The following is a 13,328-nucleotide window of genomic DNA, read 5'->3' on the forward strand; positions in this document are numbered from 1 at the left end:
GAACCTAAGGTTCATTCCCCCAATCTAGGAGATAACACATGGCCTACACCACATAAGAAAAAAGAATAAAGACAATAAGTAAGGAATTAAAAACTCAACAAAAACATAGAGAATATGCTTTGGTAAATAAAAAGGATACAAAATATACCAATGGAAAATTAGAAGGCTAAATGGAGGGAATCCTAAGACACATGATTTAAGAAAATATCATCACATAGCCTCCAACTATCCTACATTTTCTTAGCAATGACCCCTCTAGACCTTGGCGCACAAGCGTTGATGTAGAATTGATCTTCCTTTCTCAAGGACAAGGAAGTCAATATGCCAACTCCATGCCTCCAGACAAGCAATTAGCCTTCTCAAACCCATCGTTATTATATATGAGAATTCAAGGACATGGGGTAGGCATCTAAATTAACTTGATTGATTTTTTAATCCATCCCAATTTTTTATTTAGCTATCACTTGATTATCTAACTACAATGAGCCATCATAGAGGACTCTTAGGTTCTCATTCCTTACGATGACCTACTTCCTAACTGTGCTCCTAGAAAACCACTTCTATGCTCCAAATTGAAAACCAAGAGAGCACATCACAAGTCAAATAACCATAAAGAGATCTCAATGATACATTGTTTACACAAAATCTCAGAATCATAGTTTGGAGCATGAATACATAAAATAATCAATTGTATCTGTCTATTCTATCAAAATAGAAGCGACATCAAAATCCATATCATAAATATGTGACGCTAAGAATCTCATAGGAATTCACTCTAGATTCTAAAACATATATCATAACTCAATACAAAATAGTTCCATGCACATCTCACCATTTGGATCCATTCCGTCAAATAATCATGTTGCATTCATCATCAAATCATCATTAACAAAATCTAGCCATAAAAACCCATGACAAGAAACACGTGTGAATTCAATTATTTTCAAAATAATGTATCACAATTAAGTTTACTATACACAAATAGAAGATCAATGTCCATGGATACCTTAATGTCAAAACTTGTAGCTCTGAAACTCAAAAGACTAAAATACTCATCATACAAAAAGCATAACCCCCAAATAGTACAAACATAAAGACACATGTAATGCATCATAGATATTTCTCCAAGCCTCTGGTAACCAATGGGTCAACCCCCGACACTAAATTCCAAGAAAGTACATCATTACACAAAATATCCCCATCACTTCAACTCACTAGCATGTACCCATTACTGAATAGATAACTTTTGCACCCACAAAGAGCCAAAAATACAATCTAAATAAGAAACCATAAAATTTCCATCATATATGCTTATAACATGTATGTGTGTATCTATATATACACAATAAATATAGATATATGTATATATACATATATATACACACACATATATAGATATATACACATACATATGTGTATATAAACATATATATAAATACAAATATATATGCATGCAAACATACTTACTTTCAAATTGAATCATATCATAACAAGAATCCTATCTATAAAATTGGCCAAACACAAAGTATTCCTATAAATTTTCCTAATAAAAGATACAATGATAAATTAGATTTATAATTAATTATGCAAACAATTGACAATTGACAATAAGCATTCATAAGATACACTCTTTTATGTTAAAACACATTCTAAGATTTTATAAAATCCCTTTCAATAATTACCTATATACACTATCTAAAATATAAGAGTTAATAAATATAACATTATGGGCTTCTTGCCTATAGGGCCTACAACCAAGGTTCAAGTCCCCACAGGGCCATTCTCTACTGTGGACCTTAATTGAGAATGTTTTCAATTGACTTTTGGTGAAATAATGGGGTTTCTTGCCTGTAGTGCTTACAACCAAGGGTTAATACTTTAAAGGCTTGTCCCTTTGGTGAAATGGTGGGGCTTCTTGCCTGTAGAGCCTACAACCAAGGTTCAAGTCCCCACAAGGCCATTCTCTACTATGGATCTTAATTGAGAATGTTTTACATTGACCCTTGGTGAAATAGTGGGGCTTCTTTCCTATAGTTCTTACAACCAAGGGTTAATACTTTAAAAGGCTTTTCCCTTTGGTGAAATGGTGGGGCTTCTTGCCTACAAGGCCTACAACCAAGGTTCAAGTCCCCACAGGGCCATTCTCTACTATGGATCTTACTTGAGAATGTTTTCCATTGACCCTTGGTGAAATAGTGGGGCTTCTTGCCTGTAGTGCTTACAACCAAGGGTTAATACTTTTAGATGGCCAACCTCCTTGCCACGATGCCTGCATCTCCTTCTGTGAAGCAAAATGTTGCGCCTGTGAGGGTGGTTGATGCTTCTGCCTTTCAGTTAGATTCTAGGTGGGCTTCCTCCTTGGGTGCGAGGGCTACTAGGTCTAGATTAGTCTCTCCTTCTTCTGCTAAAGACCCTTCCAGTTGCAATGCCCTAGATGGGATTCAATTCTCGTCCTCTCCCACCTTTGCCTCTATGGTTGGTTTTGGCAACCTCTTTGCAATAGTTTCTACTGGGAAGGATTTTCCACCTCAAGCTATTGTAGGTCATTCATCTATTTCTTATGATGATATTGTTGCATATGAAGCAGGCATTGGTGGTGGTTTTGGTGGCCAAAATGTACATTTGGGGCTCCGTGATGCTGTTCCTATTGTTGTAAGTAACTCGATCATGATTGATTTAGAGTCTGAAACTGTTGATGAGATCTCCACCTATGTGGATGACTTCTCTTCCATCACTACTTTTTTTGATTCAAGAGTTTTTGACTCTCTCCATTGGATCTACACGCCTAGATCTCTCGAGTTCGGGAGCCCCTCATTTCGGATATAGCCCAGATTTACCCTATGGCAATGGGTTTTTTCATTGTGAAATTTGCTACTACTGAAGATAGAAATGCCATCTTACACCGTGGTTTCTAATGGGGGGAGAAGTTCCCCTTAGTGGCCAAACCTTGGTTTAAGGATTTTGACACGTTAATGGAATTCTTCAATAAAATCTCATTGTGGGTTAGGTTGTTGAATGTCCCCCTTCACCTATAGTTGTATTCAGTTCTAGAGGAGGTGGGGGAGGCCCCTAAGGATTTCTTGCTGGTTGATATGACACCTTCCAATGTGTTCCCCATGACATATGCTCAAATTCTTGTGGAGATTGATGTTTCCAAGGGACTCCCTAAAAAGATTAAGCCGGTCTCCCCTCTAGGCTCTTGGATTTAGCTGCTTGATTATGATGGTATCCCCTTCCAATGTAGGAATGCCACAAGACTGGCCACCTTGTTGCCCGCTGCTCCTCTAAAAGTTCTAGACCAAATAAGTCTCCCTCTTGGTGGAAGGGGGTCTTAGATGATTACTACACGGTTCAAAAAGCCCCCCCCTGTTGGGGATTGTGAATTGTCTCAGGACTCTCTAGTGGCAGATTCGATTGTAGGTGATGGTTCGAATGTTGCCCCTTTGTTGGTTGTTGTTCTTCCTTCGGATGCTATGGTGGTGAACTCTCCTATTCTCCCTCCTTTAGATTCTATCGATGGTGTTTCGACAGCTGCCCCTCTTGTGGTTGTTCCTTTTGCTGCGATCCAAAAGTCTTCATGGGCTACAGAGGTTTTGGGGGTTGGCTATGGTACTGATGACTTTTCTTAGCAGAAGTTTGTTGGTTTGGTGGAGGATGTATGGACAACTGTAAAAGGTAAAAAGGTCAAGCCCTCCACTCCAACTTTTGATATGCATTACGTTCTCAAAAGGTGAGACCGAAAGGGAAATCTTTAGTCCCTATCTCATTATGGCTCTCTTGGCTTTTTTTGGCCTGTTGTTCATTGTTGTTTTACATGGTTAGGGACTTTTTGTCTATCTTTTTTAACCATGGGGTTTTAGGTGCCCTTTTAAAACTTTTTTTTGTGGCCAAAGTAGAACTGTGTTATCTATGTAGCCACCCTGATCACCTTGTTCTGGTTGGTGACCTATTTCATCTTTGATCTGTAGTGTTATTTGGGCTGGACTCCATTGAATATCTTTCACTTTGTTAAAGGGTTTCAGGCACCCTTCAAAACTTGTTTTCCTTAATCAAAAACATTATTCTTATCTAATGAAATTTATTTATAAACCATTTCCATTCCTTTTAGATTATTTAGATAAGTTTCTAAAAGAGAATCATTCATTTTTTAAAAAATTCTAAAGAACTCATAATTTAAGAGGACCATTTGTTTCTAAAAATATCCCAAGGCTTACTTTTCCACTTTAGTGCTCTATTTAAGGGAAATCAAAGAAATTACATAAACTAAGTTTAATGATTTATTATTATTTAAAGAAAAATATATATATTAAAAAAAATCTATAAGGCACAACACTCAAAAGGCTTTGCCAATAGTGTTGAAAGCAAAATGGATTTAATGATGGAGGAAACTTTGTGGTTAAGCACAATCAAGATGAAGTATTACTAGAATAGGTAACCTTCCAAAAGTGTCAATGCTTTACCTTTGTGTGTATCACCTAGATCCAATGAGTGTTAAGTGTTTCATTCATTCTCATTAGAGATACGTTCTATGAACTACTGTCATGAAATATGGGTTAAATGGTTAGACTCAAAAAACTACATAGCTGAATATAACAAATTAACTTGCGAAAAATATATCCTACTTATCAATCTTTATACTCTTTAATTACATGGGGCTAGATACCTTATCCTTTCCTTTTGCCCACTTTACCTTTTAAAGGAATTCCATATACTTGAAAAATCTTAGGCCCTATAATTGTTTTAAAATATAGAATTGATTGCATTATGTACTTTCTTTAAAGGAAAGAACAATATATGCCAAAAAACATTTCTTCATTTGGAGAATTTTTCTTTCGCTTCTTCTTACATTAAAATTTTAGGTTTGGAATATTCGAGCTAAACTTGGGACTTTCGAGAGAAATAAAATTGAGTCTTAGATATATGTAACAATAGGCTAAACCTAGGCTTTGATGTCCATGACAATAGACTAAATCTAATCTTTACACTCAAAATAAGAAACAACAACAACAAAATAATATTAAATAGATTATTCTAATGTTAGTGGATAGATTAGGCGACATGATGAAATAAATGTATACTACAAACTAAAAGGGAGATTACACATATAATTGTAATAAAAGAAACTAAAACAAAAAGGCATTTTATCTAAGAATGATTGCGCCACACTTGATATTCATGACTCCAAACCAAAGGAAAAGATGTTTTGAAAAAACAACATATAATAGGAAGAGGTTGGTAGAAAAAAAACCCAAGAATTATCATTAATTATATGTAACTTAAATATCAAAATACAAGATAGCAGTTTATAATAGTCTCAATCAATAATTAAATAATGCTAATATTAGTTAACATTAGTTAACATTATTTATAAGTATATTTTAACCATTCACTGTTAAGTATATCCATTAAATATATAAATCATATTATAATATCTTAAAACAAATCAATTACTTAGTTGAATCAAATTAAATAGCATATCACTACAACATGACAAGAAGCACACAAAATGAACAATGGAAGGCTATTGCACCTAAAGCCTTCAAAGTTAAATATGTAAAACTTCATCGACAACTTCATAAATGAAAACTTTAATATATTTGAATCTAGAAATCTTGTATAAAATAAATTTATTGGCATGCTTATATATTCCATTTGAACCTTTGGAGAAAGTTAGGGAAAATTCAATCTCAAATGTAAACTTTCTATAAATAGTAACCATATGTAAACACAAGGTTGAGAAACATTTTCCAAATAATCTCTTGCTTATAAAACACTTTGCTAGATAAAATGGAATATTTACACCATAGATACATTTTTAGGGGCCACAAGGCCTATATACTCCAAACATTGTCTAAACTTCTTTATATAGACATCCTTAGCTAATGAATCTGTAACATTCATCAAAATATCTACCTTAACCAACTTCACCATGTTATCCCCAACCATATTTTGTAAAAACGAATATTGAACATCAATGTGCTTGATCCTAGCATGAAAAGCTAACTTCTTGACTAGGTATATTGCACTTTCACTGCATCACTCATTTTATTCCACTATCTAAACATAATATTTTAAGTTAAATAGCTTCTTTAGAAGCATTAGTATTTTCCATATACTCAACTCCAATAGTGGACAAACTAACCACAACCCCTATCTTACTCATCTGATTGATTGCACTACCACTAAATAAAGTAAATAAATAAGCACCGATGGACATTCTTATATCAATATCACATCCCCAGTCCAAATCAACATAACCATGAATATGAAGTGAAACTTTGTCTCCTACCATTTTATCATGATAATACAAAGAATACTCTAAGATACCCTTTAAATATATAAAGACAATTTAAATACATCCCAATGATCTTTACCAGTATTAATATATATTTGGAAAAAGCTCTCCCAGTACATAGGAAATGCATTGTCTAGTACCTACCTTATGATATATCACTTCCAACTACAATAGTAATGACCACAACGCTAGGTGAAATTTTTGCAAATGGGGTTGCAATTAGAGTGGGTTCAACCATGGAGGAAACATTGTAGTTAAGCATGCTCAACATGGAGTAGTATTGGGATGAGTGACCACTTAAGAAGTCTCAGTGCTTCACCTTAGTGAACATCACCTACATCCAATGAGTGTTAATTGTTCCATTCAATCTCATGAGATATGGGTTTGTGTGAACAACTACTCATTAAACATGGGTCAATGAGTTTGACTAAAAAATTGCATAGTTGAATCTTAATAGCCATACACAATTTGACTTTCTATGGAAAAATATCTCCTAGCTAACACAAAACATGTGCAATTACCTTATACAACTCATTTATGTGTTTAACACATTTTGACATTCCCTATTTTATGATACTTAGCCTTCAAAGGCTATAACTTTCTACCCAGGTATTTGATTGATGAATCATTTAAAGCATCACACATCTTGCTACGTGTTCTATCAATATATAATTTGATATGCTAGTTAAAATTCTTTTAGACCATTTCAAAACCGCTAAAGACTTCAACATTGAATCCAAAAAAGTTCTTTCGCACCTTAAAAAATTGGAACTTTAATATCTTCAAATCTAGATGTGACCTTTACAAAAAATTACTAGCGTGCTTATCTAGCCTATATTAACCTTTCGGGATAATTTAGGGAAAATTCATGTTTAATGTAAACTCATTTTATTCATAGTAACAATATGTAAATGCAAGGTTGAGACACATTTTCCTAACAAATCATTAAAAAAAAAGAAATCTACTTTTGGAAAACAAGATATTGTTGAACAATGGCATGATTTACTTTCTAGCGAAGCTATTTATTTTTGTAGATTTTACAAATTTTTGCCAAGATTTTCTTAGTTAAAGTTGGAATCATTATTTTTGGATCCCAAGCTCACCACTTTGTTCATAATCTCTTTTTCTATGATTCTTGAAATGTTGGAAATTGATTAAGGATCTCTGCATACCCATTATATATATATATATAATGAAATAAAGGCTAAAATTTAGTTGTTGATAGAATGTTGAAATCAGAGTTACATTTCCCTTCAACACTTATATAGTATTTTTCTCTTTATTTATTTATTTATTTTATTGTGTATAGAAAACTTGAAACTTTAGTGCACGGATATATCTTTTCACTTTTAAAAAACAAATGTATGCTTAAATATAAAATTAAAATTTACATGTATTAAAGGCAAGAGCCTATAACACAATGATAACTTGTGAGCCTCTCCTCTAGGAGGTCTTGGGTTCAAGTCTACTTGATATAATACAATATAATTTAATCTCAATAAAGAATAATTATTAATCTAGGCTTCGACCCATTACTTATCAAAAAAAGTATTTACATGTAATAAAATATATCTCTTTCTATTTGACGTGGCCTTTTGTCTTAATTATTCATCCAAAATAGAAATAAATTTTATCCTCTTGATATAGACCCTTTCCTCTATTGCATCATATTTTTTCAAAAAAATTTTAAAAAAATTAATGTCACTCCATGACAAGATAATCAACTATATAATTTTGTGTTGAAGATTGATTTCTATTAAAATTAACTATTAATTATTAAAGGTAGTTAAAGTATTAAAAATATATTTTTAGAAGAGTACACTTACAGATCTTTAAATTTTATTTTTTAATACCAATAAAAGTAGTGAGAGTTGTTGAAACATCAATTTTTTGAAATAATTTTATCTTTTGTAATTTGACCCAAATTTGTTTATAATATACATTAAATAAAAAACTTATAATTATAAAATTTGGCATACATATCTAACTTAGCTAGAATGAATTTAGTTAGATCATATATTTGATTTAAATTAATTTTTAGTTGGAAATATTAAATTCTATTACATTGATGAGTTAACCTAGTGCCACAACTTTGTACTTTATATAAGGTACATTTGTGCATACCAATTCTTTCTTGATGGGTATGCTAAAGTGTTAATTTGTCATCATGTCAATTGTGGAGGTGTTATTTTGATCCTTACAGTCCATTTAAGTTCTTGAACATTTATCAATCAATTGTTACTTCATTAAATTCTAGGGTTATAATAATTTGAGAGTTTTCCAATTGTTTCTTTACTATAGGTTTTATTTTGTTTTCTTATTTCAATTCCCATAAAATTTGTGATTAAGATTTTTCAATGTTTTTATTCAAATGTATCTTGTCTTTTCATTGCTTATGTTGAATGTTTCCAATTTTACTACACAAAATGCTTCTAATACTCCTTTACAATAGGTGAATATATAGATATATTTATATATCATCCTTCGTATGGAGGGAGATTGAATGAATTTGTGATGGATCTATTTCGTGATGGATTTAGCTCTTGGGGGTATGATTGAGTCCTCCATACCATCCTTATTGTGTATTCCCTCTATTTTGGATATGGGATTTGTTCCAATGAGTTTTCAACTTTTATAGCCATTTATGTGAGATTGTGTTTTCTTTTGCATTGTACATGGGTATTAGCAAGGACCCATATTCTATCATCATTTTTCATCTCGTGGCATTTGTATAATAACTTTGTCTCCCTAGGTTGTACTTTGAGGGGTAGGGGGTGTTAATGTGAATGAGATTACTCCTAACTATTCATTAGTTGAAACCTACTCACATGCTAATTTCATTTAGGTGCTAGGTGTCATTTCTAGAAGTTAGTTATAATGGACCCATGTTCACCACATTGGATTCTAGCTACTAGGCATTTAGTATTTGCATCATACATTTAATGCTTTTATAATGAATACTTTTTCAAACCCCAACTCTCCTTGACTATATAATCAAGGCCTCATGTATATTAAAACATATTCAATTAATGCATTGTTTTTTATTAAGGAAAGTAGATTTTGAAGGGTGCCTGAAACCATTTACAAATCATATTCAATTAATGCATTGTTGTTATGAAATTTATCTTTCCATTGTCTATTGTGGAAGTTATGTTAGCCTTGCATGGATTTTGAGCATTTTGAGGAATCACCTATCTACTCCTACAACTGTAATGTAAAAAATAATTCTAATCCATAAGATCATAGCTTTCAAATGGGATATATATGGTATATTTGGATATTAAAATAACACTTTTTTATGAAATTTATATGTTCATGTTATGCTGGTGATTAATATATTTTAGAATTACTAACGAACTTCTTCTATCATTAGGCTTTAAATATATACGTCAAAGTATTGTCATATACATTTAGTTCGCAAGTGTGTTACAAATTCAATGGGACATGAGAGGCCACACTAGAACCACCCATGTCATCTAAATCACATATGCACCTCACCTAATAAAATGATGATAGTCCATTGTATTTCTCAATACATTTTTCTTTTAATATCTTGGGAAGGGATTGTAACCCTTGACCAAATCTCATGTATATATTTTAGTTTTATTAAAAGTTTGATTTTGTAATGGTATCATTAACATAAATTAAACCCTTAGAAAAAATATTTGAAAATATGAAACTTGGATATGACATTATTAATTTTAGAAGATGATTAAAAGATTGAATTACTCTGGGAAAAAGTTCCCCTCTAGGTTGGTTACTAAAGGATTAGGGAAGGGCTTGTGTGTGATGTCATATTTCAGCAAAGTCATATAAAGGGAGGGTAACAATTCAACTCACATACCCTATCTACTTCTTCCCATGTGTCTACTACATGCAAAAAGGAAAGGAGGGTGTAACGTGTCTAGGGAGTGACATTTCTATATATCCTTCTTTTGGTGCTTTGAATCTTGTTTCACTAATTGTACTCCTTAAATGAACGCAATTTTCCAAAAATAAAACTAAATCTAAAATAAGGAGTTGTAGGAACTTTAAATTATACAAGAAAATTTGAGGTTAAAAATCGAAGCACACCTTCTTCATACTTACATTTCATATTGTTGTTTGGGCAAAAACATTAAGAGTAAGAAAATTTGAAAATATGTAGTAGAGCCACAAATGTATGGTGTGCGCTATTGTTATTATTTTCCATTTATGAGCTCCTTTCTTTTTGATAAAAGTAAGTTTGGGAGGGAAAATATTGTTGTTCTTATTCATTTTTATTTTAAATAGTGTTAATATTTTTTTGTTTATCTAGGTTTATATTATCCCACTTGATAGAAAGCAAAGCTCATTTGGTGTTTAGAGAGGGGTAGGACATGTTATTAGAAACTATAGTTAAGTTTACTATGCTACAAATAGGCAGAGCTAAGAAACAAAGATGATGTTGATATAAAATTATTATACAAATTTATGTTGGTTATTGTAGTTGTTAGTTTCTAATTCAAACCATAATTTATACGTGATATAATTGTTATACATGCTTTTTAGGACAATAGTTCAATACCTATTTTTCCAATATAATAAAAAAGCATATAATTTAGTAAAGATGTATGCTTTTTAGGACTAATTTTAATTTATAGAAACTAGAAACTTAAGTGAGTAATTTTATAATATGCTCCAAATTTTTAAAAAGACAAAATGACAACTAAAACAATAAAATTGTTCTCTAAACTTTTCAAGAATATCATGACACATTTTGTACATCATATTTTACGATTCCTTATAGAGGATTTTAAGTATCTTAGTGTAATTATGAACACAAAGTTTGTAAATATATTATTTAGCAAATATATGGAGACACTACTTTCCTCTATAGCTTCAAGGTTAAATAATCTCACTCATTAAACCAAATTTCTCTTGTTAATTTCTCTAAAGGTCCATTAGTGCAATACTTCACTTCTTGGTTTACTCGGAACATAAATATGAAAATGTTATAAATGTAATTACAAAGGTAGCAAAGTTGAAGGTTCCATAACTTTATCATTAAACATGTTAGCAGTACCATCATTGAACCAACAATATATCATGAGCACAATTCTTATAAACTTCACAAACTAAAGGAACCAATGATTTTATCTTATTAATTATAAAATGATTGGTGTTACAAAAGGCCACCTATAGGCTATCAGAAAAAGTTTTGTTAGGTTTGGGCAAACAAGCTCAACCACCACTTGGCTTTGCTTTGAACCCACCCTCCCAAATTTATCTAATATTTGGTAACTATTAGATCTCTCATATTCACATGTAATCTTCTATGTTGCATGACCACAGATAATTGATTGGTTCTTCATTATTGTATGACACAAATGTTGGATTAGGTACAGGGTTAAGTCTTGATCCGACTAAAGAAACCACTTCGAGGATGTTGTTTTAGGTAACTCTCCCCTTCCTTCCAAGATGAGGGCTCAAGCCATAGAGGAGATTTTTCTTTTCTCCATATTTATTTTAGAATTCAATTTCCATAATGTACTTTTGGAGATTGTTAATCTAAATCGAAAAAAGAAAAACTCTTGCAAAAAAATTGATTATGAAAAAATTTGTTCTAAATGTAGTTTATGTAATGAGCATGAGCATTTCCCAATACTTTGCTCTAAAAAACCTAAAACTTCACAGAAAAATGACAATCAAAATCACAACTTCAAATAGTCTAGAATAAAAGCAACAAACATAAAGAAATTCTAAATCTTTTCACTAAAGGTCACCCTTCCAACAACCCCTTCTTGATCTTGTCTAGGATATAGCTCCACTAGAATATTTAGGTGTCTTGGAGGGTACGGAATCTAAAAAGGTTATGGTTTTGTGGAATGAAGATATTAAATGTCAGAAAGTGGACATTGTTGAAGAAGAATGCATAGCATGGGCCTTCAATAATAGTATAATGGTAGAAGATATCTTTATTTCTCCTATCATTATCCAATTTGTTATATTAAGAAGAATGTTGATATATAAAAAGATTTTGGATTCTATTGTCGATCTTAGAAAAACCTAGTAAATATTGAGGCTAATAACTATTTTCATGCATAATTCTTTTTTGCACTAAACTATCATTTGTAGGTACTCATTATTTGTAGAGTAGTTTTCTCTATATATATTATTGGAATTTTATAATTAATAAATTGCTTTTTAATTAAAGAACTACCACTCACAACTAAAACAATCATGGCTTTGTGTTGTTTCTCTTGCTTCTACGGACATTTATAGTAAAACACTTTGTAGTCTTCATCATCATCCACTTGGCCTTGTGAGGCAATGTAGGTTACCTACAACTTGTAGCTTGAGGTCTCCTGCATTTGTCTTTCATGATAGATATGCATAGTTTGTCTTTTCATCTATCTCAAATGGCAACCAGACTTATTTCACTTTATATCTCGTATGCAAGTTCTTTAAGGGTCACTAGAAATGTTCCATTTGTTACAAGCTCTTGCGTTCTGCAAATCATAGCTCTTAATTATGAATTGGTTTTCTTGTCATTGGCTGTTCACTCACCTATTGGAGACCAATGTTATGCCTTAGAAATGGTGGGTTCCTAACTTTCTATTGGGTTTGTGATTGAACTCCTATTTGATCTCTATTGTGGTGTTTTAGAAGTGCCCCTTGTTAGTTTTTGGGCCTAATGTTTTAAATGAAGACACTAGTTGTGATTAGGACTTAATTTGTACATTTAATCACTTATGACTACATTTGTCTACTGTGCATGATTAGATATCCAAGCTTTGGAAGTCATGCCTATTAAAGGTTTAATATCTATACCCTTCATGTAGGAGGTGGGACTTTTCATTATTGCCCAAGTTTACTTTGGCGAGTTTATTCTTGAGAAGCCATGTTGGTTAGAGGATAAGACTTGTTTCTTTCTAAAGCTTTGCCATCCCTTTCAACCCTCTAACGAAGTCCATGGTGACTCTTGTATGGATTTTGTTGTGAAATATTCCTTTGCACTTTTGCGTAGAGTCCACTTTGGAAGATATTTGTGAATTTCCTTGGGCTTTTTTTG

Source organism: Cupressus sempervirens, chromosome 1, assembly GCF_028749045.1.
Source record: "Cupressus sempervirens isolate cs-2001-9-10 chromosome 1, ASM2874904v1, whole genome shotgun sequence".
Lineage (NCBI taxonomy): Eukaryota > Viridiplantae > Streptophyta > Pinopsida > Cupressales > Cupressaceae > Cupressus > Cupressus sempervirens.